The 23202-nt window shown below is 42.2% G+C and overlaps 1 long non-coding RNA gene across 1 annotated transcript; it reads right to left on the bottom strand.

The window, feature by feature from the left end:
- Positions 1 to 6808: 6808 nt before the first annotated feature.
- Positions 6809 to 9321, bottom strand: LOC122467011. The gene is made up of 3 exons (XR_006292814.1): positions 9216 to 9321; positions 7587 to 7649; positions 6809 to 7281 (listed from the first exon to the last, which is right to left on the bottom strand). It is a non-coding gene; the product is annotated as an uncharacterized LOC122467011 (long non-coding RNA).
- Between the last annotated feature and the right edge of the window lie 13881 nt (positions 9322 to 23202).

Raw genomic sequence — 23202 nt, 5'->3', positions numbered from 1 at the left:
GCCAGGCATTTCTGGCATCCAGATAAAGGGAAGCTGAGTCGGGCATATGTTGATTTTGAGTTTAATGATATGTCTTTATGCAGGCTACAGTTACTTCTGGAGATAGTTACACTGTAGCTTGCTGTTCTCGTGTCGGTGTGGCCTCCAGGAACATTTCTACCACCTACTGTGCTGGTTTAGTCACCACTGTGGCATGAAGAGGCAAAGCCATACCTGGTGTCATAGAATGAACTTGATCCTACGACCCTTAGCACTGGAAGCCTGTGGGGAGTGGGGGTGAAATGAGGCTTGAAATGTGCAGAGCCAGAAGCTGGTCTGTTGAAAATTCTTTCAACCATCAAGTGTGTAAAAGTAAATAGAGGAGTCAGTTCTCAGTGATGCCTTAAAAAAAAAAAAAAAAAAAAAAAGGGAAATATTCTTTCATCAAGAATATACTCAGTAGTACAGTATATGCCATTATAAACATACTGTTTTCTCTTTTCTTTTAAATTACAAGTGCTGAAAATAGAATTTACCAGAAAGCCTGTGTTTGTAGGAACAAAAACCATAATACTAGTACTGCAAATAGTAAGTCTGTGATGTTGCAGGTTTTATGCATCTCAAAATAAGTCTTAGCATAACTGACTCATCTTGTCTAGATGAATTCTGCGGGTTTCAGAAATAGCATGTAATATTGATACAGTGCATCAAAAAGCCCCAAAGAACCAAAGGGTCTGGTGACAGAACTCCTATATTCATCAGCAAGGCAATTGATGTAGTTAGAAGAGTAATTTGGTTATCCTATTACGTAGCTCAATATATTGTAGACACAATCTAAAAATGTATTTGATGCACTCCCGTGGATGCCTTAGTTTCACATTCATTTTGTATCAGTTTTTGGAATGGTTGGTTATGCTAACATCCAAATACGAAGGGAGGGATGTATCCTCCTGGAAAAGGAAGAAGACCAGCAGAAACTTCAAAATATGGAAAATTCTCTTATTTGATCACAACAGAAGCTAAAAATTTTGGTGGTCCAAAGAATAAAGACAATCAGGAGCATGATGGCAAAGAAAATATACACAAAATGATAACAGAAGAAGGAAATTTATGTGAACTGGCACATTCTAGGGCAAGAAATAGAAAAGCAGAAGAAAAGAGCACCTGGGTGGCTCAGTCGGTTAAGAGTCCAACTTCAGCTCAGGTCATGATCTCACGGTCTGTGAGTTCGAGCCCCACCTCGGGCTCTGTGCTGACAGCTCAGAGGCTGGAGCCTGCTTCCGATTCTGTGTCTCCCTCTCTCTCTGCCCCTCCCCCTCTCTCACTCTGTCTCTCTCTCTCTGTCTCAAAAATAAACAAACATTTAAAAAATTAAAAAAAAAAGAAATAAGCAGAAGGATGGAAGTAATGGCTCACACAAAGACGTGGGCTACAGAAAGGTTCATAGAGTGTCATTGCTACAAAGGGTATTTAAAATTAATGACTGCACAAGAAACATAAAATACCATGACTCTTTTAGCTCACAGCTGAAAGACACTGGAGAGAGCTTATCCCAGATTTGACAAAACTCTAAAGATTTGACATGACATTGTATGTAACAAGTTGGAAGTTGAAAAAAACACTTTTTCTAAATTATCAATATTAAGAAAAACATTTCTTGGAGACCAGATTACCTTTTTCGTCTCTCTATCGATAGAAAAATTATAGAACAAATTGTTAATCATATAATAAGATGGCTAAAAATTTAGAAAAAATATTATAGATGGGTGTTATCAGTTCAATAGTATACATGTTTTGTCATTTTTCCCCCTGGATTCTGTGATGTTTGTGATATTTTCAGCTTATAGAAGTTAGTATTTTATTGTGACTTATTCCTTCATTGTAAATGAATATTCAGTTTGGACTCAATTTTCATTTGTAATTTTGTATTCACTTTTGGTAAAAAAGCCTTCCCAAATTATATGAGCTTTAGGTCCCACAAAACCTGGATGTGTTGCTGTTCATCTGACAGCATCCTTTATAGAGCAGCGCTTCTTAAACTTTAATGTGCATGTGGATTCCGCGGGGAGCTTGTTAAAATGCAGCTTCTGAAATTCTGCATTTCTAACAAGCTCCCAGGTGTGATCTAGGGAGCACACTTTGGGAATCAAAGATCTAGAACAATGTTCATAGCTGGCTGTGCAGATCACTTGCGATGCTCTTAGAAAACATAGATACCCAGGCCCCACCCCTCTAGATTCTCCCTCAGAAGGTCTGGATTAGGGCATTACAGTTGTATTAAACACCACCACCACCACCACTTTACAAGTACAGAAAGATGCCCTTTTATTTTTTTTTTTAACATTTATTCATTTTTGAGACAGAGAGAGACAGAGCATGAACGGGGGACGGTCAGAGAGAGGGAGACACAGAATCTGAAACAGGCTCCAGGCTCTAGCTGTCAGCACAGAGCCTGACGCGGGGCTCGAACTCACGGACCGCGAGATCATGACCTGAGCCGAAGTTGGACGCTCAACCGACTGAGCCACCCAGGCACCCCGGAAGATGCCCTTTTATATGCCATTGATGGGAACTTAAATTGATGCAACCATTTTGGAGGTTGATTAGGCAATATTTTTAAAAAAAAATTTTAATGTTCATTTTCGAGAGAGAGAGAGAGAATGAGTGGGGGAGACAGAGACAGAATCTGAAACAGGCCCCAGGCTCTGAGCGGTCAGCACAGAGTCTGACGCGGGACTTGAACCCACGAACCGTGAGGTCGTGACCTGAGCCAAAGTCAGATGGCTAACCAACTGAGCCACCCAGGCGCCCCTGATTAGGCAATATCTTCCTGGAAGAGACCAAAACGAGGTCAGCCGGCAAGGCAGTCTGGGAAAGATTGCCACACCAGGATCATAAAGCAGAAGATGGGGGAGGATGGGCTTTGGCTGAGAGCACTAGATACATGACTGGCACACAATACATTTTCTGTGATGTAGTAGTTCCAATTCTAGGAATTTATCCTAGTGATATTTATATGTATCAAGATACATGTGCAAGATTGTTCAATTCCATATTATCTGTAATAGGGAAAAATCGGCAGCAACCTACATGCCCATCAATAAGTTATACAAATTATGGAACGCCTGTACAATGGAGTAACAATAGTTAACATTCACTAAACAATTACTCTGTGCCAGACATTGTTCTAGATTATTTATAAGTATTAACTAAATTACTCTTCACAACTATCATGTTTCCATTTTGCAGATGATGTGATTTATATGCATTGACATGGAAAGCTGTCCAGGGATATAATAGGCACAAAACATGTAGCAGAATATTAAGTGTGATATATTATGCATTGCCAGTATAATACACTAGCAACAAAAAGAAATACATTTCATTGGGATGCACACTCCCTGGGAGATAACTACTGATCCAGAACAGAAACGAAAGGACATTCAGTTACATCAAACAAGCTGTTTTCATGCGATGTAGTTAACTGGTAACACGTTCAGAGAGAGACAAAATAAAAATGATCAGGTCGATTTGGTGTTTTAGAGTATGCTATCAGTCAGTGGTCAAATAGGTAGGCATTCTGAGTGATGGCGATGCAAGAGATGATGGGAAGAACTGACCCACAGGTGTTCCTGTATCTCGTTTCTTTTAGCACACACGCTAGGGAGACCTGCGCCTACGCAACTTGTCCAGGCTTTTCAGCTCATCCAAATCTTTGCATCATGCTGTTTCACCATCATGACACCATTCCTCTTCTTTTAGTCCACAGCAAGTTTTTTTAAAAAAAAAGTTTATTTTTGAAAGAGAGAGAGAGAGAATGAGAGAGGGAGGGACGGGGGGTGGAGGGGGGACAGAGGATCCGAAGTGGGCTCTGCATTGACAGCAGTGTGCCCACGAGATCATTCATAACCTGAGCCTAAGCCAGATGCTTAACCAACTGAGTCACCCAGGCGCCCCACACAGCAAGTTTTTAAAAAAATACTTTTTCACGGGCACCTGGGTGGCTCAGTCCGTTAAACTCTCTGCCCCTCCCCTACTTGCTCTGTCTCTCTGTCTCTCTCTCTCTCTCTCTGTCTCTCAGAATAAATAAATAAACATTAAAAAAATTAAAAAATATGTATTTTCAGCATTTTGCGGTGGGAATTTTAAGATATACAGAAAAGATAACATAAATTTATAGGGAGCATTGAGCCAGATTGCATAGTTAACATTTTACTACCTTTGCTTTATCGTGTGTCTATTTGTCTTTCTATGCATCCAGTGACCCACCTCATCTGGGGGACGCATTTCAAAGTAAGTCACTGACATCAGTCAACTTATGTTCCCCTAAATACTTCAGTATGCATATCAATAGCTATAGTTAAATATTTGTTTATAGTGCTTTTTCTTTCCTTTTGAGGTAAAATTGGTACACAAAAATGCACAAATCTTAAGTGTACCGTTTGATATGTTTTAGCGAATACCTACATTTGCTTAATTCAAACCTCTATCCAGAGAACACTTTATCATACCTGAGAGTTCCCTCATGCCTCTTGCCTGGGGCACTTCTCCACCTCTGTATCAATCCCCCCTACCCAACGACTGCTCTGATTTTTTTTTTTCCACCGTTGATACCTGTTCTAGAACTTCATATAAATGGAATGATACACTATGTCTGTTGTGTAATGCTTCTTTCACTCAGCATAGTGTTTTGGAGATTCATCTATGCTACTCCTTGTGTTAATAGTTTGTTCCTTTTTACTATTCAGTAGTATTACATTGTATAAGTACAGGACAGTCTATTTTCCTACTAATTGACATCTGGGATCTTTCTGATTTATTGCTATTACGATGAAAGCTTCTCTAAACATTCTTGTACAAGTATTTGTGTGGACATACTTTCATTTCTCTTGGGAAAATACCTAGGAATGTAATTACTTGGTCAGAGGAGATCTATCTATATCTATATCTATATCTATATCTATATCTATATATCTGTATCTATACCTATATCTATATCTATAATCTATCCATCTATCTATCTATATATATGGGAAGTAATTCTACAGAAATAATGCTTGTTCTTCCTGGTTCACCAGGAGGCACATGTTGTCACCTCTTCCCACCACTCACCTTGATTACTTGATCATGTTGTCTGTTGAGTCTCTCCCCCTTAAATTCAACATTTTGGCTTTTATACTTGATTAGTGTTTTATGGGAACATATTCTGAGATTAATCGATCTTCTATTCCTTATTAAACTTCTAACTACTGGCCTTAGCATCCATTGACTGAATCGACCACATTTATGAAGGTTGCCAGATGGTGAAATGTCTAGTTCCATCATTTCTTCCATGTTTATTCGTTGGCATTCTACTAGAACGCTTTCCTTTTCCCTCAATCATTCATTCATTGTGTATATGAATATGCACACATGGATTCCAATTTTATTCAGTGGGTTGTAATCCATTATTACTATTCTTGTTTGAGCATTTATTTGCCCCAGATTTGACCCTATCACGCTGGCTCCTGTATCCTTTTGACATCTCCCCATCGTTCATGAGCATTTCCTTATTTTCTGGCATAAATGATGTTTCAGGTTCAACTTGTACTTTTGCTGTTGCAGCCCTAGAATCCACCATTTCCCCAAGGACATCTAGTTTCTTCTTCTTTTAAAATTTTGGAGAGAGAGAGAGGGTGGGGAGGGGCAGAGGGAGAGAGGAGAGAGAGAATCTCAAATAGACATCATGCTCACTCTGGAGTTCAAAGAGGGACTCGATCCCATGACTCTGGGATCATGACCTGAGCCCAAATCAAGAGCTGGACACTCAACCGACTGAGCTACCCAGTCTCTCCTCTAGTTTCTTTTAATACAGGACATTTAGGGACCACCTGACTGGCTCAGTAGGTGGAGTATGCAACTCTGATCTCAGGGGTGTGAGTTCAAGCCTCACGTTGGGCGCAGAGCTGACTTAAAAATAAAATAAAGGGGCGCCTGGGTGGCTCAGTCAGTTAAGCATCTGACTTCAGCTCGGGTCATGGTCTCTCGATTCACGAGACAGCACAGAGCCTGCTTTGGATCCTCTGTCTTCCTCTCTCTCTGCCCCTCCCCCTGCTCTCTCTAGACAAAAATAAATAAACCTGAAAAAATCCCCCACAACAATATCAATAAGTAAACAAATTACTAAAACTGGCTTAAAAAATAAAAGACATTTAGGAACCGACATGTAGGCACTCAGTGTGTTAATTGGTAGTGGGGTACATTGCTTTTAGGCTCACTCACTCAGTGGACAGAGATGGGAAATGTATACTGTACATTATATGTGTATATGGATATACACGTGTGTACACATTTTCATCTGTGACTATTTCTGTATTTGCCTGTCTGTATATATTTACACACACACACACACACACACACACACAGACACCCACTAATAAAAACATAAGTTCATACTGATACCTCAGCTCCAGTCCAACACCTCAGGGTTCTTTCTAAACTTCCTGTTTCAGTTTATAAATATCTTCTCTGGCAATGAGAATTTTGGCTCGTATAATCCTCAGTGTATTTACCTATTTGCTCAATCTCCCAACCACACCAGCTGTCTTTCTCCTATTCAGCTCCACGTCCCACACCCTTCCTGCCTGGTGCCTCACCCCTCCCTGCCCTGGATCCTTGGGCTTGGGGCTCCCTGTCCACACCTCTGTGTGGCTTCTCAAATGCTCTCACTGCCCTGTGACTTCAGTCGTTATGCTGACTTCTCCATGCTGGGGGTGGAAGGGAAAGGAGCCTGGTGAACGTTTTGGAGGCAAAAAAAAAAAAAAAAAAATGAAAACGAACAAAATCCACCTTCTGTGCCATGTGCCGTGGTTCTATTTCCCAGCGCCTGGTCCTGAATTTTCACAAAGGGAAGCACTTGTGATAGAAGGGAGAGATTGAGTGTAGTAAGTTACTGTCTTATTTAAGGTCCCAAAGAAAAGATTTTATACCAGGCTATCAGAATTACCACCCGTGCCTGCTGTGGAATCAGATCCAAGCGGTCACACAGTGTTGCCCAGCAGGGGCTGAGGCCGTGCCATGACAAGTGAACGTGCTTGTGGCCTAGGAAGGGGTTAATCAGCAACAAGGAGTAGCAGCAGAAGCCTCTGCCGAAGAGCTGGCTGTCCTTGGGTGGGCACAGCAGAGGAGGAGCCCAGCCGTCTGCACGTGTCCTTGGCGTGTGCGAGGTCTCAGCTGTGACAAGCTTTCAGGCAGCAATGTTGGGCTTTCCCCCGCTGACTTGAGCTTCATGGGCGCCTTCTCGTCAGAGCGCTTGCCTATCACCTTAGGGGAGAAACACTGCAATAGTTAGTTTCACATTTCCGAGTCAGAGAAATAAGCTGGCTTTGGAAAACAGTCTGCTAGCCCTTTCTGGAAATCGCGGGAGGGAAGCGCACCTTGAGTGCACTGGGCACCGTGCAGACGCTGGTTCTTTCATTTCTAGTTTGGCGTTTACTTGTTTCCCCACTGCATTCCTTGCACTCACCGGAAAGCATAGAGTTTTAGCTTAGTACAGATCGGGGGGCACAGAGCTGGGCACTCTCAGGGTCTGCCTTTATTTCTCTCCACTCCACACTCTCTCCACTTACCAGGAAGCCCACTTAATTTTCTCTGCAGTATGCTTCATTTGCAGGCTTGAGGCAGCTCATGACCTAAGACAGGGAAGGCAAATGTCTTTCAATACAAATGGCAGCTCTGATTAATTGTTAGTATAGACTGTATGGTAAAGGAATTTGATGCTTCTTTAGGGGTCAGTGGGAAAGAGTGCTATGATTGATTAGTGATGTCTGCCATGAGCATGGAAGGGAGGAATGGGATTAATGAATGCCATTTTTGCCAGCCCTATCTTAGGATTTAACCTTATGTAGCAGAAGATAGGTAAGATAATCTTGCCGAAGGGAGTTAGTAATCAATTTCAAAATTGTCTGATTGGTACTATGTCATGTCTATTGGCCTTATTTATTTATTCATATTTTATATTTTAACACATGTGTTCCTTGATTAATGACAAGAAAAGAGAGGGAGAGGGGCACTTGAGTGGCTGAGTTGGTTAAGCATCCAACTCTTGGTTTTGGCTCAGGTCATGATCTCACAGTCGTGGGAGAGAGCCCTACATCAGGCTCTGTGCTGATAGCGTGGAGCCTGCTTAGGACTCTCTCTCTCCCTCTCTCTGCCCCTCCCCCCTCTCAAAATAAATAAATAAACTTTGGGGGAAAAAAGAAAAGAAAGGGAGAGAAATGAATATTTATTGAGCATCTATTAATTGTCAGTTACTTCTTTTGGGAACTTCATGAAATATATCTCACTATATATTCAAAGGAATTCTATAAAATTGGAATATTACTCTCCTTCTTAAAATACTAAATAAATTAAGCCTCAGAGAAGTAAAATATTTGCCCAAACCATAATAGAAAATTTTGAATCCAAAGATGATACTTATTCTGATATACTTGGGCAGGAGTTCCAATCTTGGGAACTTACTAAAGTCTCCTGGGGAGATTTTTTAAATATTTGAAAATTTTGATGACTATGTCTCATCCTGAATTGGTTACGTCAGAATCTCTGGGGCAGGGGAGGCTCAGGCATAGGAATGGTTTAAAAAATTCCCCCGGTGATTCAATTCTGCACCCAGAGGGGGAGGACTGCGGTGCAAAGGGAGTAGGAAGCAGGACAATTAGAAATCAGGATGCCCGCTCTGAGCCCAGCTTTTTCTTTTGTCTTTTTTCCCCCGTACTCTATCTAATTTAATTCTCATACAGTTCCTTAAAGGAAGCATCATCAGCTCCATTTTACCCATGAGAAAACTGAGGCTTGGAAGGTGTAAGGCAATTGCCAAAAATCTCCTGGGAGAAGTGGAATTTAAATGCAAATCTGTTTGCCTCCCAAGCACTTGCTGTCGCGTTAGATTCTGAATCCAGGCTCCACCCTTAACCTTAGTGTTGAGCAAATCTGGATGCCACCTAGCTTCCAAATTCGACTCCAAGCTATCATCCCTTTCCCTGACTTGGTTCTTTAGTTCCGGCTGGAAGAACCGTTCATAGTCTCAGCACTACTGGTTTCATGGTAGAGAAACACAAGAGGCCCGCCCTCTAGCTACCACCTCCTCTCCTATGGCCTTTGGGAAGCTCAGGGTGAGGCTGTGAGTCAGGGGTCCTTCACAGAGACCCTGCCTCTGAAATACTTCCGTGTCTAGGCCAGCCTGATAAGTTTGCAGTCACCTCTTTCGTCCCCAGGCAGTTCAAAGAGGCACAGAGGAGCTGTGGCCTGATCTCCTACACCTACGAGTCTCTGGCACCCGTGTTTCTGTTTTGGCTGTTGTGATGTCACACTGACCTCAGCGTCCTTGGTCGGAATCCTGCGTCTCCATGAGACAATTGAGTACACCATCAGAACCTTAGAACGCAGCGGACCTCCAACTTGATCCGTTTCCAACACCTGCCTGAGGCAAACGTGGCCTCTGTGGCTCCGTTGTCAGGAACAAATGCAGATGCTGTTTAAATGCTTCCCAGGAGTGGAACAGCTCCGTCCCCTGCATTCACTGGCACGTTGTTAGGCAGCCGGGCAGCTCGGAAATGGTTTTGAAATTAAGCTTATATATTGCTCTGTATAATTTTCAAGTCCTTCAGCTGATGGATTTTCCTCATTCTTATGAAAGGCTGATTTCTATTAAGCTGATCCATCGACCAAGTTGTTTATGTGAATTAGGACAGACTGAGCACCCTTAGTTCCTGGCAAACATATCAGTAGGGTCTCCAGAGGAGCCTCCTCCCAATATCCATACTCATGCTGCTTTCCTTTAGGGGGGCGGTCGTGCTCACCCTCTCCAGTCTAACTTTTCTTCCTCTGTCAGAATCCCTGCTGTCAGGAGGAGTCTGGAAACTCAGCCACCATCAGGTGTAAGTGACTGAGAAGGCCTGTGGCTGCCCCCTCCTAAGAGCTTTTACCGTTTCCTGAGGGTGAAGCCTTGAAAGGTTTGTTGTAAAGGAACAGATTCAAAATGAACTGTAGTCATCAGGCAGCTCGAGGAAGGGTGGGGCGGGGGAGGGAACACAGCTTCCCAGAGTTTCTGATACCACTTCCTGTAGGGACACCCGACTCACCAAGGTACGTCTCCCCAGGCTGCTGCCTGGCCTGATGCTGCTCTCTGCTCTCTGAACACCGCTGGTCTCACGGGAGGTTGGAACGGAGCAAAGGGACCTGTGTTATTTGAGATCTAAGTGCAACAGGAAGTGACCGGTTTGCTAAACTTGAAGCCCTGTAGGATTTGAATAGCCACCCTGGGTTTGACGGAGGATCTGTTTTGATTCTCTTCTCAAACATGGCACCTCCAACAGTGCCATTTCCATTCAACCATTCCTGCTACAAACACAGGAGCCAGCAATCATTTAGAGGGAAGTTTTCCTTGGAACAAACGGCAGTGTCCCTGGATGCAGGGCAGAGACATTCCTTAGAAGGCTTTCTGTTCCAAACAGACAAGGTCCCAGCCCGCCTTCCTATCAGAGAGATGAAAACATCACAGCCTGCAGCGGTTGAGGGCGCCGTGGAAACTAGACTCCTTAGCCCGGAGGTGCGGAGATGGGCGTGTGTGTTTTATTTATTATTCACTGAGAAACCTGTCCAAATACTGCATTTTAGGAACTGGTAGGAAACACCGATGGAAATATGAGTACCCAAGGCATAAAAGAGCCTTTGAAACCAGGACAGACTTTCATTAGAGCCTACCTGGAGTCTGTGGGCAAGGCAGTTTGTATGCACTACACTCTCATCCTCACAAATCAATTTTTAAACTCGGTTTAGACTCCGGGAAGCAGTGAAATTGGGGATTTCAAATGAGCCTTTCAGTCCAGATGTGTCCATAATAGGAACCACTGGGCAGTGGGGCATAATTAACCATCTCTCCTTCCCTGAGACCGCAGAATGGCATTAATTTTGCCAACTGGGCTTGACGTGAATTGGCTAGAATGTCTGAGTAGATTTCCAGCTGCTGCTCCTGTCGCTCTGGCTTCCAGCGCTATCCGCATTCCAAATAAAACGGGGCCTGAAATAGATGTGTGATACACGTTCAAAGCTATTTTTAATCAATGATCACTTAGTTCGCTGTGAAAGATTATCAGCAGGTCACAATCCATTTCGGATTTTGCCGTGTCCTGCAGAACGGGTCTAAACACACAGTGACTTCAGTTTCCCCTGCGGTCCCTCTGCCTCATCAACTCTGTGGATGAAGGGGAGGAGGGCACTTGAGTGGACAGCAGATGTGTTCACAGTTACAAGTACCGCAGCTGGAGGGCCATTTACTTGGGCTAAGGCTCTGTTTGAATTTGTCCTGGTCCCACAGAGAGATTTTTGTCCAGCAATCGTAAGCCCAAGGATTCTGTCCCCTTAACATCCATCCTGAAACCCACCATGCAACTGTCCAGCCAGCCAATCAACTTCAATTCATGGGAGAACTCAGAGAGGAATATTTATTTCTCATTTGCTAACCCCTGTCTAGCTGTGGGGATTCTGTGAGCAGTGTAAATTTCTTTATAGACAGTATCTTCCTGGAGGCTTGAGCCTTCTGTAGGGACGACTGCCAATATCATCCATTCGTTGTTGTTGTTGTTGTTGTTTAAATAATAGCACCTTACGTTTATTTAGCATGCTCACTGTTTGCAAGCAAATCTATAATCTCATTTGCAAAAGGCATTTACATAGCATGAATACTTAAATGCTTATAATTGCATATTAATTTTGTGTAACAGAATATGCTAATATTATTTTCCCCTCCTCTATTTCTTCCTTTTCTCTTTCGATAATGTGTTTTCTTTTTTGATCCAGTTCTTTTGACATTTTATTATTATTTTTTTTTACACATGTGTTGGCAACTGTATTTCAGTTTATCCCCACGACCATTAGTCTTGGTGCTTTATTTTACTACTCAAAAAAAAAAACCTTCTGTCTTTTATCCATAATATTCATTTTTCCCTCTTTTTTCCATCTTCCCCAAATATTGCTTTGTAGTTTCCAAAAACATTGCGTGGTTTATTTAGAGTTTAGATGTGACTTTGTCTTTTTTTTTCAAGTAAGTTCGCTTAGGTACATTTCTTTTCTCCTCTTGAATTGTATAAGGATTGATCTGTCCATCTGTCAAGAATGTTTGATTGCTGTGTACATGAAGGAAGCAGGTAGGAGCCTGGAGGTGAACATGGATTTCTTACAGGCTTGAAAAAAGCCACAGGTAGGGTGACCAACTATCTCGGTTGCCTGGAACTGTCCTGGTTTTAGTACTGAATATGCCACATCCTGGGAAAACCGACAGTCCTGGGAAATTATGATGGTTGATGGCTCTAGCTCCCGGGGTGGTCTCCAGCAGAAAAGGAAAAAAAAAAAAAAGTAACTGACCAAGAAGACAGAGCTTTGATGCCTTCAGTTCCTCTTTGTGCCTCAGTTTCCTCACCTGTTAATTTTAATCCATTAGTTATTGTGAGGAGAAAGTGAGTTATATGTGCTTAGGATGTGCCTGGCACTTATTCTGGTTTTGCTGAATGTTAGCCATTATTATACTGTTTGTCTCCCTCCACTAGAATAAAGAGCAAGGCTTGTGCTGAATGTTTTCCATTAGCTCCTTTAGACCCATGCTCGGCCTTCTCTGTCCTACCCACTGACCCAGCAGACTGGCTTATACACTCTGCATCAATAGTGCTTGCTTCTGGCTTCAGGTTGGGTTTTGCTAATGTGGAGCCCTGACAGGAGATCGGGACAAGGGGGGAATGAGCTGGGAAATTTTATTCCTCTGGGCCACATCAGGATAGCTGTTGGCCTTGACTGAAAGTCACAAGTCCTGCCAGGTGGCCTCTCCACAAGCTCTCTCTCCAGGCTCCAAACCACTTCTTCCCTTTGCCCAGTGGGCTCAGTGGTGTCCCCTGTAACCATCCCCTGTAGTTCCTCTACACCCTGCCCACACCTTCTTGATTCGTCCCTATTATTAAACTCCTCTCAGATTACCCAGTGTGAGTGTGTTGTCTGGTTTCCACCAGGGTCTTGATGATAGAGGGAACTAGTTTGTTCACTGTTCTTCCCCAGAGTCCTGGCATAAAGTAGAAGCTTAATAAAATTCTGTGGAATGAATGGAACCAGTGAATGAATGCACAAACAAGTGACAGCTGAGGGATAAGGAGGTGTAAACCTGGACTGTAAGGTGGAGAAAAGTGTTCCAAGAAAGAGACATAATAGAAAGGCTTGGCGGAGACAGAAAGTGGCATTTTTCAGTAACTGAGAGAAATCAATTATGGCTGGATTGTGAGGTTGTGAATGAGAAATGAGACCGAAGAGGGAAGAAGGGCCAGGTTCTGGAAGTCTTTTTTTGTGTGTGTGTGTGTTAAGGACTCAGGACCTTTTCCTGAGGGCAATGAGGAGGTAGTAAGGGAAGGAAGTGATATGACTGTATGCGCAATGTTTTTTCTTTTTTTTACAAAAATTACAAACACAGGGTATGACTCTTTTCTAGAAGCCCATTGTTTCTTTTTTTTTTTTTTAATTTTTTTTTTTTCAACGTTTATTTATTTTTGGGACAGAGAGAGACAGAGCATGAACGGGGGAGGGGCAGAGAGAAAGGGACACACAGAATCGGAAACAGGCTCCAGGCTCCGAGCCATCAGCCCAGAGCCTGACGCGGGGCTCGAACTCCCAGACCGCGAGATCGTGACCTGGCTGAAGTCGGACGCTTAACCGACTGCGCCACCCAGGCGCCCCTAGAAGCCCATTGTTTCTATAATAGCAGTATCACAGCCAATCTGAAAAGTACAGAAAAGTATAAAGACAAATATATGTCACCTGAAGTTCTAAAACCAAGTGATATGATATGAGATTATATAAATAGCAACCATCACAAGAGCTATCTTTGTTTTGGCGCCTACTTAAGGGCCAGGCACTTTATAGGTACTTTATACTTAATGACACGTTTCATCCTCATGACAAACATGTGGGGCAGATGGAAGGCGATGTGCCAAGTATTAGGGCCATTTAGTATAAATGTTTAAAATATAGAAATTCTTCAGATTTCTCGCCAATGAACCTAACTGGTGCTCCACATGACTCTGTGTTGGAGGAAAGTTTTAGTTAGTAGGTCTTCCCAGCCCCATGAACAAGTTAGACACTGGGAACAAACGCCAGCACAGAAGCAACAACAGCTATTGTTTCTAACTTTTTATTCTGTATAGTTTTTTTGTTTTTAACAATGATTTTATTTTTGAATTAATTTTTTTAAGTTTTTTTATTTATATTGAGAGAGAGAGAGAGAGAGAGAGCATGAGCAGGGGAGGGGCAGAGAGAGAGAGGGAGAGAGAGAGAATCCCAAGCAGGCTCTGCACTGTCAGCACAGAGTCTGATGTGGGGATCAAACCCACAAACTGTGAGATCACGACCTGAGCCAAAACCAAGAGTCAGATGCTTAACCGACTGAGCCACCCAGTGCTGACAAAGAGTTTATTCTTAAGGAATCTGTACACCCAAAGTGGGGCTTGAACTCACAACCCCAAGATCAAGAGTTGCAGGGTCCACCGACCCAGCCAGGCAGGTGCCCCTAACTTTTTGTTCTGAGAGAAGCCTAGGCTTACAGAAGAATTACGAAAATAGTACAGAGACTTTCCATATACCTTTTGCCCAACTTTTCCTAATGCTCACATCTTACATCACCACGATACGATGATCAAAATGAAGAAACTGACGTTAATACTGTGCTATTAACTAAACTGCAGACTGTATACAGATTTCATCGGTTTTCCTGCTACGTCTCTTTCTTGTCCCAGGAACCGGCCACAATCTCGTTGCATTATTCTTCTTTAATGTGGGACAGTGCCTCAGCCTTTCCCGGACTTTGATACTTTTGAAGAGTCTGATCAGACAGTTATAGAATGCCCCTCTGTTTGGGATTTCCTCATGTTTTCTCATGATTAGATTGTGACTATGCAATTTAGGAAGGATCTTATCGGGATTATATACCCTTCTCAGTATACCACATTGGTGGGTAAATGAGTCAATATATTTCATTACTAGTGATGTTAACCTTGATCACTGAGTTACGGTGGTATCTTCCAGGTTTCTCTACTGTACAGTTACTATTTTCCCATCATAGTTAGTAAATAGTTTGTGGACAATATTTTGAGAGTATATAAATATCCTGTATCTCTTCAAACTTTCACCCACTAATTTGAGCATTCATTGGAAGATCTAGCCGGTAGCAGTTATTACTGTATTGTTCCTTTTTTTTTTAATGTTTATTTATTGAGAGAGAGAGAGACAGAGAGAGACAGAGTGCTAACAGGAGAGGAGCAGAGAGAGAAGGAGACACAGAGTCTGAAGCAGGTTCCAGGCTCTGAGCTGTCAGCACAGAGCCCGACGCAACGTTCGAACTCACAATCCATGAGAACTCACCTAAACCGAGGTTGGATGCTTAACCGACTGAGCCACCCAGGTGCCCCATTACTATAGTGTTCTAATGGTGATTTTCTATGACCCTGATTCCTTATATATTTCTAAATTGGAATTCTTGTATAAGGAAAAGTTGTCCTTTCTCTGTTTACTTAATTATTTATATACATCAATATGGACTTGTGAATATTTATTTTATTCTTCAGATTATAACTTTACACTATCATCATTTATTTTGTGTTGTAAGTTGATCTAGCTTTGGCTACTGGGAGCTCCTTTAGATTGGCTCCTGTGTGCTTTATTTTATTTTAAAGTTTATTTATGTATTTTGAGAGGGGTCAGAAGGGCAGAGAGAGAGGAAGAGAGAGAATCCCAAGCAGGTTCCATGCTGTCAGCATGGAGCCTGACATCTGGCCAAACTCACAAACCATGAGATCATTACCTGAGCCGAAATCCACAGTGGGACTCTTAACTGACTGAACCACCCGGGCATCCCTCCTGTGTCCTTTGATGTAACCACGTTTTTGTGATGTAACCACTTCCTTATTTCTGACACCACAAGATGCTTCAGCCAAATATGTTTTTTTTTTAAATTACTAGACTATTTTTTCAGAGTAGTTTTAGGTTTACAAAAATAGTGAATAAAAAGTGCAGAGAATTCCCATACACCTGCCTCAGTCTCCTCTATTAACACCTTACACTGATATGCTATATTTGTTACAATTGATGAATCAGTGTTGTTACATTACTATTACCTGAAGTCCATAGTTTAAATTAGGATTCACTCTGTGTTTGTACATTCTAGGGGTTTGACAAATGCACAATGTCATGTATCCACATTTACAGTAGCATACAGAGGAGTTTCATTGTCCCAAAAGTCCCTGTGCTCAATCCATTCATCCTGCCTCTCCCTACCCCAAACTGCTGGCAACCACTGATCTTTTTACTGTCTCTATAGATTCGCATTTTCCAGAATGTCATATAGTTGGAATCATACAGTATGTAGCCTTTTCAGACAGGTTTCTTTTACTGAGCAATAGGCATTTATGGTTCTTCTGTGTCTTTTCATAGCTTCATAGACCATTAAGAAGTTTTATTTCATGAAATATATAGATTCCTGCATGTCATACAACATTTACAAAAACTGTCCATGTACTGGACTATAAAACAAGTCTCAGTAAATTTCAAGAATTGGTAATTTACAGACCGCAAACTTTAAGCACAGCCCAATCAAGGAATAAATCAATAACAAAGGGTAGCTAAAGGATAGCTAAAAGAAAGATACCAGGCTGGAGAGAAATGAAATATTTAACTAACAGTATTTCTGAGAAGCTGTAGCTATATTGAGACAAGCTCAGTATTTTTGGTGGTGCTTGTGGGATAGTCTATACATCTTTTTAAAAAAATTTTTTTTACATTTATTTATTTTTGAGAGAGAGAGAGAGAGAGAGAGAGAGAGCATGAGCAGGGGAGGGGCGGAGAGAAAGGGAGACACAGAATCTAAAGCAGGCTCCAGGGTCTGAGCTGTCAGCACAGAGCCCAACGTGGGGCTTGAACTCACAAACTGTGAGATTGTGACCTGAGCCGGTGTCAGAGGCTTAGCCAACTAAGCCACCCAGGCACCCCAGGATACTCTATACATCTTGCCTGATTCTTGATCAGGCGTTCCCTTGAACAAGGCTAATTTTGGCCCTCTCCCAGGATTTCCTGTAACTTGGGCATATTACCTAAAGTTGACTCTTTTCTCAGAATCTCTAAATTTCAGGGTTTTCTTTCCTTTAAAAAAAATTTTTTTTTTAATGTTTATTCATTTTTGAGAGACAGAGAGAGACAGATCATGAGCGGGGAAGGGGCAGAGAGAGAGGGAGACACAGAATTGAAGCAGGCTCCAGGCTCCGAGCCGACAGCACAGAGCCTGACGTGGGGCTCGAACCCACAAACCGTGAGATCATAACCTGAGCCGAAGTTGGACGCTCAACCGACTGAGCCACCCAGGCGCCCCCAGGGTTTTCTTTTTTTAAAAAAATTATCCTAAAATCCATTTTATCTTCCTGAAAGTAGCTCTAAGTGTTGGGTTCTCCAAACTTGTTCTGGTCAGGCCTGAATCTGGGTAGTCCTTGGGATGCTAGAGTTGTCCTGAATTTCATGTTATAGCAGAAAACAGGGAGCTCACTGGGTTATCCTGATCAAGGTGTCAATGACTTGTACTTCTCCGTGTGTGGCTATTTCAGAAGGTTGTGTTAGAGAATCAGAAATATAGCTCATTTCTTTCTATTGCTATATAATATTCCATTGAAAGGATGTACCACAATTTGTTTATCCGTTCACCTGTTGAAGAACATCTTGAGTACTTCCAAGTTTGGGCAATTGTGAGTAAAACTGCTATAAACAGAAGTTTTCACTCATTTGGGTAAATACCTAGAAGTATGAATGCTGGATTGTATGGTGACACTCTGTTTAACCTAGGAAGTAATGGCCAAACTGTCTCCGAAAGTGGCTGTACCATTTTGCGTTCTCACCAGCAATGAATGGAGGGTTTCTGTTGCTTCACATACTTGTCAGCATTTGGTGTTGTTGGTATTTTTGGATTTTAGCCATCCTACTAGCTACGTACCAGCTATGATATTTAACTGGTCAAATCCAATTAAGAAATGCCCTCTGACATGCATGATGAAGGGTGTGACTTGAGAATCAGATTTCTAGGAATTGGGAAAGGCACCTAGGAGAAGCATAGTTGAGAAAAAAATGGGACGAAGAATCACCCTAGGATGATGGATGATGGCAAGATCTATCTGAAAGCACAAATAAAACTTAACTCCCAAGCCTAGGGTCAAAACCATTTCCTTCAAAACTGAGGAACTATGCCAATATTTTTTAAGTATTTGGACATCTTCTTTCTTATATCTTAATTTTGGTTAGCTAGAATTCTTCTTCAAGTACATTTTTCAAAAAAGATAGCTGGGTAGTGTATTTTATCATCCCATGAATATTGGGAATGCCCTCAAGCATAGAAGACAAGTATGTCAGAATGATGGAACATCTATTTTGCTTTTCTGCTCAGTGTCATGTTTTTGTTTTTGTTTTTTTGATTGAGGAACATTTATACCCCCAACCCATGTATTTTTGGTGCAATTATCACTTCAGAGTGAGTACATCCCTAGACCTGGTTGGTTGTGATAACCTGTCCACAGTGATTGGACTGGGTGGATATATAATCCAAATAGGGCCAATCAGGACACTTGAATTAAATTACATGTATGGACTATGACCTATATGGATGTAGGGTTGGGATGCCAGTGGCCATCTTTCCTGTCATGTGAACAGTCCATCTATAGTAAGACAGACTGAAGCCACCATGAATAAAATGAAACAAGCAAACAAAACACAAACAAGCAGGTCTGAGAGATAGAGACAGAGACTGAGCTGGTGGGAAGAGAAGGAGAAACGGAGAAGGGTCCAGGTGAATTGTTTGAAATCTTTGATCTAGTTGTGCTTGAAGTTTTACTCTTGGGCTCTCCAGCCACACAATCCAATAAATTTCCTTTGTTTTTCTTAAGATTGTTTGAATTGGTTTTCTGTCCTATATAACCAAAAAAAAAAAAAAAAAAGGTATAGAATTGGTATTAGGAATAAGCCATTGGTAGGGACAGACTCTATTAGGATTTGGATGAGTCTAAGTGTGGCACAGGACACAGAGGACCCCTGCCTGCCCCTTCTATCAAGAGCAGGAAACTTGACAATCTTTGTTATGCTCTTCTGAAATATATGCCTTAAGGGTCACCTGTTGTTTCTTAGGACTCGGACCACATAACTGCTGACACTGAAACTTTAGAAGAGTGATCAAAATTTTACTTTTATTAAAACAATTTTTTAATGTTTGTTTTTGACAGAGACAGAGCATGAGCAGGGGAGGGACAGAGAGAGAGGGAGACACAGAATCCGAAGCAGGCTCCAGGATCCACCCGACGTGGGGCTCGAACTCACAGACCGGGAGACCATGACCTGAGCCGAAGTTGGATGCTCAACCGATTGAGCCACCCCAGGCGCCCCAAGGGCTGTCAAAATTGTAGAAGGCTGCCTGCTTCTTGCATATCTTTCATGAAAAGAAAAAGTTTCAACATAAATTGATCCCTTTGAAAGCAGGAAGGAAATACTTTGTAACTTTGTTAAGAGATGCCCTTCCCCTGTTTGGCTGTGAGTGGTAATCTAAGACTGCTGTGGGTCAGATAATCACGTGCCTCGTGGAACTACAGAAGCCAATAACCCTGCCCCAAGCGGAAGTTAGTGTTGGCTGAAGTGGGGAGGTGGGAGGGGACTCAGGAGGAATTTAAGAAATCTGGAAGCCTGATCCTTTAAGGCTTTCTTCCAAACTATCCTGCTGAGCATTTGCTGGTGGTGAAGTAATAATTCACTCTCTGGTAAACAGTCGACCAGTGGCCTCAGCTTGGGCACAGCACTGATGAGCCATCATTTAGCTGAGGAGTCATTTAGCTGGGAGCTAAGACCTGCTGCTAAGGGACAGATATGCAAAAGAGTCTGGTCTGTAATCAAGGACAGGATAAGACAAGATTTCTGGTTTTCACTTACAGAAGTGGGCTCAAATCAGTAGAAGACCGGGGTTTAAAAAGAATTGAATTGGGGTGCCTGGGTGGCACAGTCGGTTAAGCGTCCGACTTCAGCCAGGTCACGATCTCGCGGTCCGGGAGTTCGAGCCCCGCGTCGGGCTCTGGGCTGATGGCTCAGAGCCTGGAGCCTGTTTCCGATTCTGTGTCTCCCTCTCTCTCTGCCCCTCCCCCATTCATGCTCTGTCTCTCTCTGTCCCAAAAATAAATAAACGTTGAAAAAAAAATTTAAAAAAAATTAAAAAATAAAAAGAATTGAATTGGGGCATCTGAGTGGTTTAGTCAGTTAAGTGTCTGACTTCAGCTAGGGTCTCACGGGTTCGTGAGTTCGAGCCCCCTATTGGGTTCTGCACCGCCTACTTCATATTCTCTGTCTCCCTCTCTCTCTGCTGCTCCCCCCTCTCGAAAAAACATAAAAACAAAGTTAACAAAAATGTATTGAATTGCCAGAGGAATGACAACTCCAATGTGCTTGAGATGGTTAGGTTTCTAAGGCAATCCCCAGGTCCTTGTGAGAACACCCCACAAAAAAGAGATGCTAAGGGGCAGGACGTCCAGAAGAATTTTTGTTCTGCATTCATTGCAGGCATACCTTGGAGAAGAATGAACTTGGGTGATCTGTCTACAGGGCAAAGCCTGCATGGCCAGATTGGTTCCACTGTCAAGATGTAAGTTATTCTACAGGGTATGGCACATGCCATGCTGGTCTTTCCGAAAGGACCTTTAATTGAAGATATGCTGTTTTCTTTCCTCTACTATGTCAAGGAGGTATAGGGGATCATTACAGTGGTCATTTAAAATTTTTTTTAATGTCTATTTATTTTTGAGACAGAGGGAGACAGAGCACAAGTGGGGGAGGGGCAGAGAGAGAGGGAGACACAGAATCCGAAGCAGGCTCCAGGCTCTGAGCTGTCAGCACAGAGCCAGATGTGGGGCTTGAACCCACAAACTGTGAGATCATGACCTGAGCCGAAGTCGGATGCTTAACCAACTGAGCCCCCCAGGCGCCCCTAAAGTGATCATTTAAACTGCGGGTTGTTGGATCAAGAGGACCCATAGCTGGATGTCAGAGATGTGTGCATCACCCAGAGATCCAGGACACGAAATGTGACACTGGGTTGTCTCTCTTGGCAGTGAGTGCGATTTCAGTTATATATTAGTTGGAAAACCGCTAGGTGGAGGCACTTTTGAAACTATATGTGCAGAAAACAAATGAGTAAAGAAGCAAACAAATAAAATGCAGAAACAGACCTGAAAATACAGAGAATGTTAGAGGGGAGGGAGGTAGAGGAATGGGCAAAATGGGTGAAGGGGATTGGGGGGTACAGGCTTCCAGTTAGGGAGTGAATACGTCGTGAGGGTAAAGGCACAGGGAATATGGGCAACCATATTGTAATTGCTTGTATGGTAACAGACGGTAGCTATGCACAACTATATTGTACGCCTGAAACCAATGTAACATCATGTGTCAAGGGTACTTCAATAAAAAAAGAAATGCAAGCATATCCTTACTCATTTTTATATTCATTACATGGTAGAATGGTAACATTTTGGATATACTGGTTAAATAAAATATATTATGAAAAAAATGTATGAGATTAGATGAGCAGTTTTGCCTCTCTTGTTAATTTCTCTTCCTATCCACTGGGTATGGGAATGCTGTGTTCTTACACAATGTAATTGCTTATCTATTACAAAATACACTTACATGATTTTGAAGAGAAAGTAATGATTCATATAAGCAGAGAATGGGAGAGTTTAAAGGGATAATCTAGCCTAACTCACCATCTCCACTCTCATTTTACTGTTGTTTAAGGTCACAGTGCTAAGTAGGACTGGGGCAGGAATAATAATAATGAGGAGGAGGAAGACTGAATAGTACTGGCAATTTTCACAAACATCATTGCGTTTAATGTTCACAAAGATCCTCTGAGCCTCCTATTATTATTATAGCCTGTTTACCAGCGAGGAAATTACGTTTTAGAAATGTCAATGTATTTGTTTAAAAATATTATATTAAATCTCTAGACTTTTGGTCCAGTCCTTCCTCTATTATTACTCAATGAAACCTCACTGGTTTTTGTTCGCTCAACTGAATTCTAATTAAAAATACTTTTCAGGGGCGCCTGGGTGGCACAGTCGGTTAAGCGTTCGACTTCAGCCAGGTCACGATCTCACGGTCCGGGAGTTCGAGCCCCACGTCAGGCTCTGGGCTGATGGCTCAGAGCCTGGAGCCTGTTTCCGATTCTGTGTCTCCCTCTCTCTCTGCCCCTCCCCTGTTCATGCTCTGTCTCTCGCTGTCCCAAAAATAAATAAACGTTGAAAAAAAAATTTTTTTTTAAATAAAAAAAAAATACTTTTCAAATTTGGGTCTAGAACTATCTTTTAAAAAATTATGGTAAAATGCACATATGGCATCTAGCACCAAGATCTGATTTCCTATATTTCTTATAGTCTATATCACAAGTAATATTTCCCATGCTCCTTGATATCACACTGCTTTGTGTTATTGTCTAGTTTGTGTGTATATGATTTGTGTTGTCTGAGCACAAAGCCTTTTCCCCGCTCAAAATCTATTAACTTTCTTTTGCACTCCCTCTTTGTGACTTCTCTTAAGTTCACCCAAACTGTCAGCTCTTTCCTGCCTCTCCAGGGCAGATCGCCAGGTTGTATATATCACGCTTTTGGCTGTTTCTGTCAGCCATTGCAGCAGATTTTGTGCAAAAATCTTGTCAACAGTGTCTTGCAATGTCATGGCCTCTGCTACTAATTCCTTCTTTCTCTTCCTTTTAAAATGATGCTCAGACTCTGTTTCATGGGGTGGACCATTTCACCTTCCTTCTACGTGCGGCTAGGCTTTTCTCATGGATTTAGTAGAAGTCAACACTAAACTTTTGACAGTCAAGGGCACTTCTCCTCTTGTTCCTTAAATCCCTCGCTCCTTTGGTTTCCATTAGGATCCCTAATGGAAGCCATGTAATGTTGAACATTGATCATGTCAAAGAGTCATGTCTTTGAATCCTGGCCCTGCCATTTTCTGGTTGGGCCAGTTGGGACAAACTTCTCCAACCTCATCTTTGGAGTGGTATCATGTTGCACGTACCTCCCTGGCAGAATTGAGAAAATGGAATTAGATGAGAAAGTAAAGTGCCTAGGATTGGGTTTACTTAAAAAA

Source organism: Prionailurus bengalensis, chromosome A3 (assembly GCF_016509475.1).
Source record: "Prionailurus bengalensis isolate Pbe53 chromosome A3, Fcat_Pben_1.1_paternal_pri, whole genome shotgun sequence".
Lineage (NCBI taxonomy): Eukaryota > Metazoa > Chordata > Mammalia > Carnivora > Felidae > Prionailurus > Prionailurus bengalensis.
This window is presented reverse-complemented; position numbering and strand designations above follow the sequence as displayed.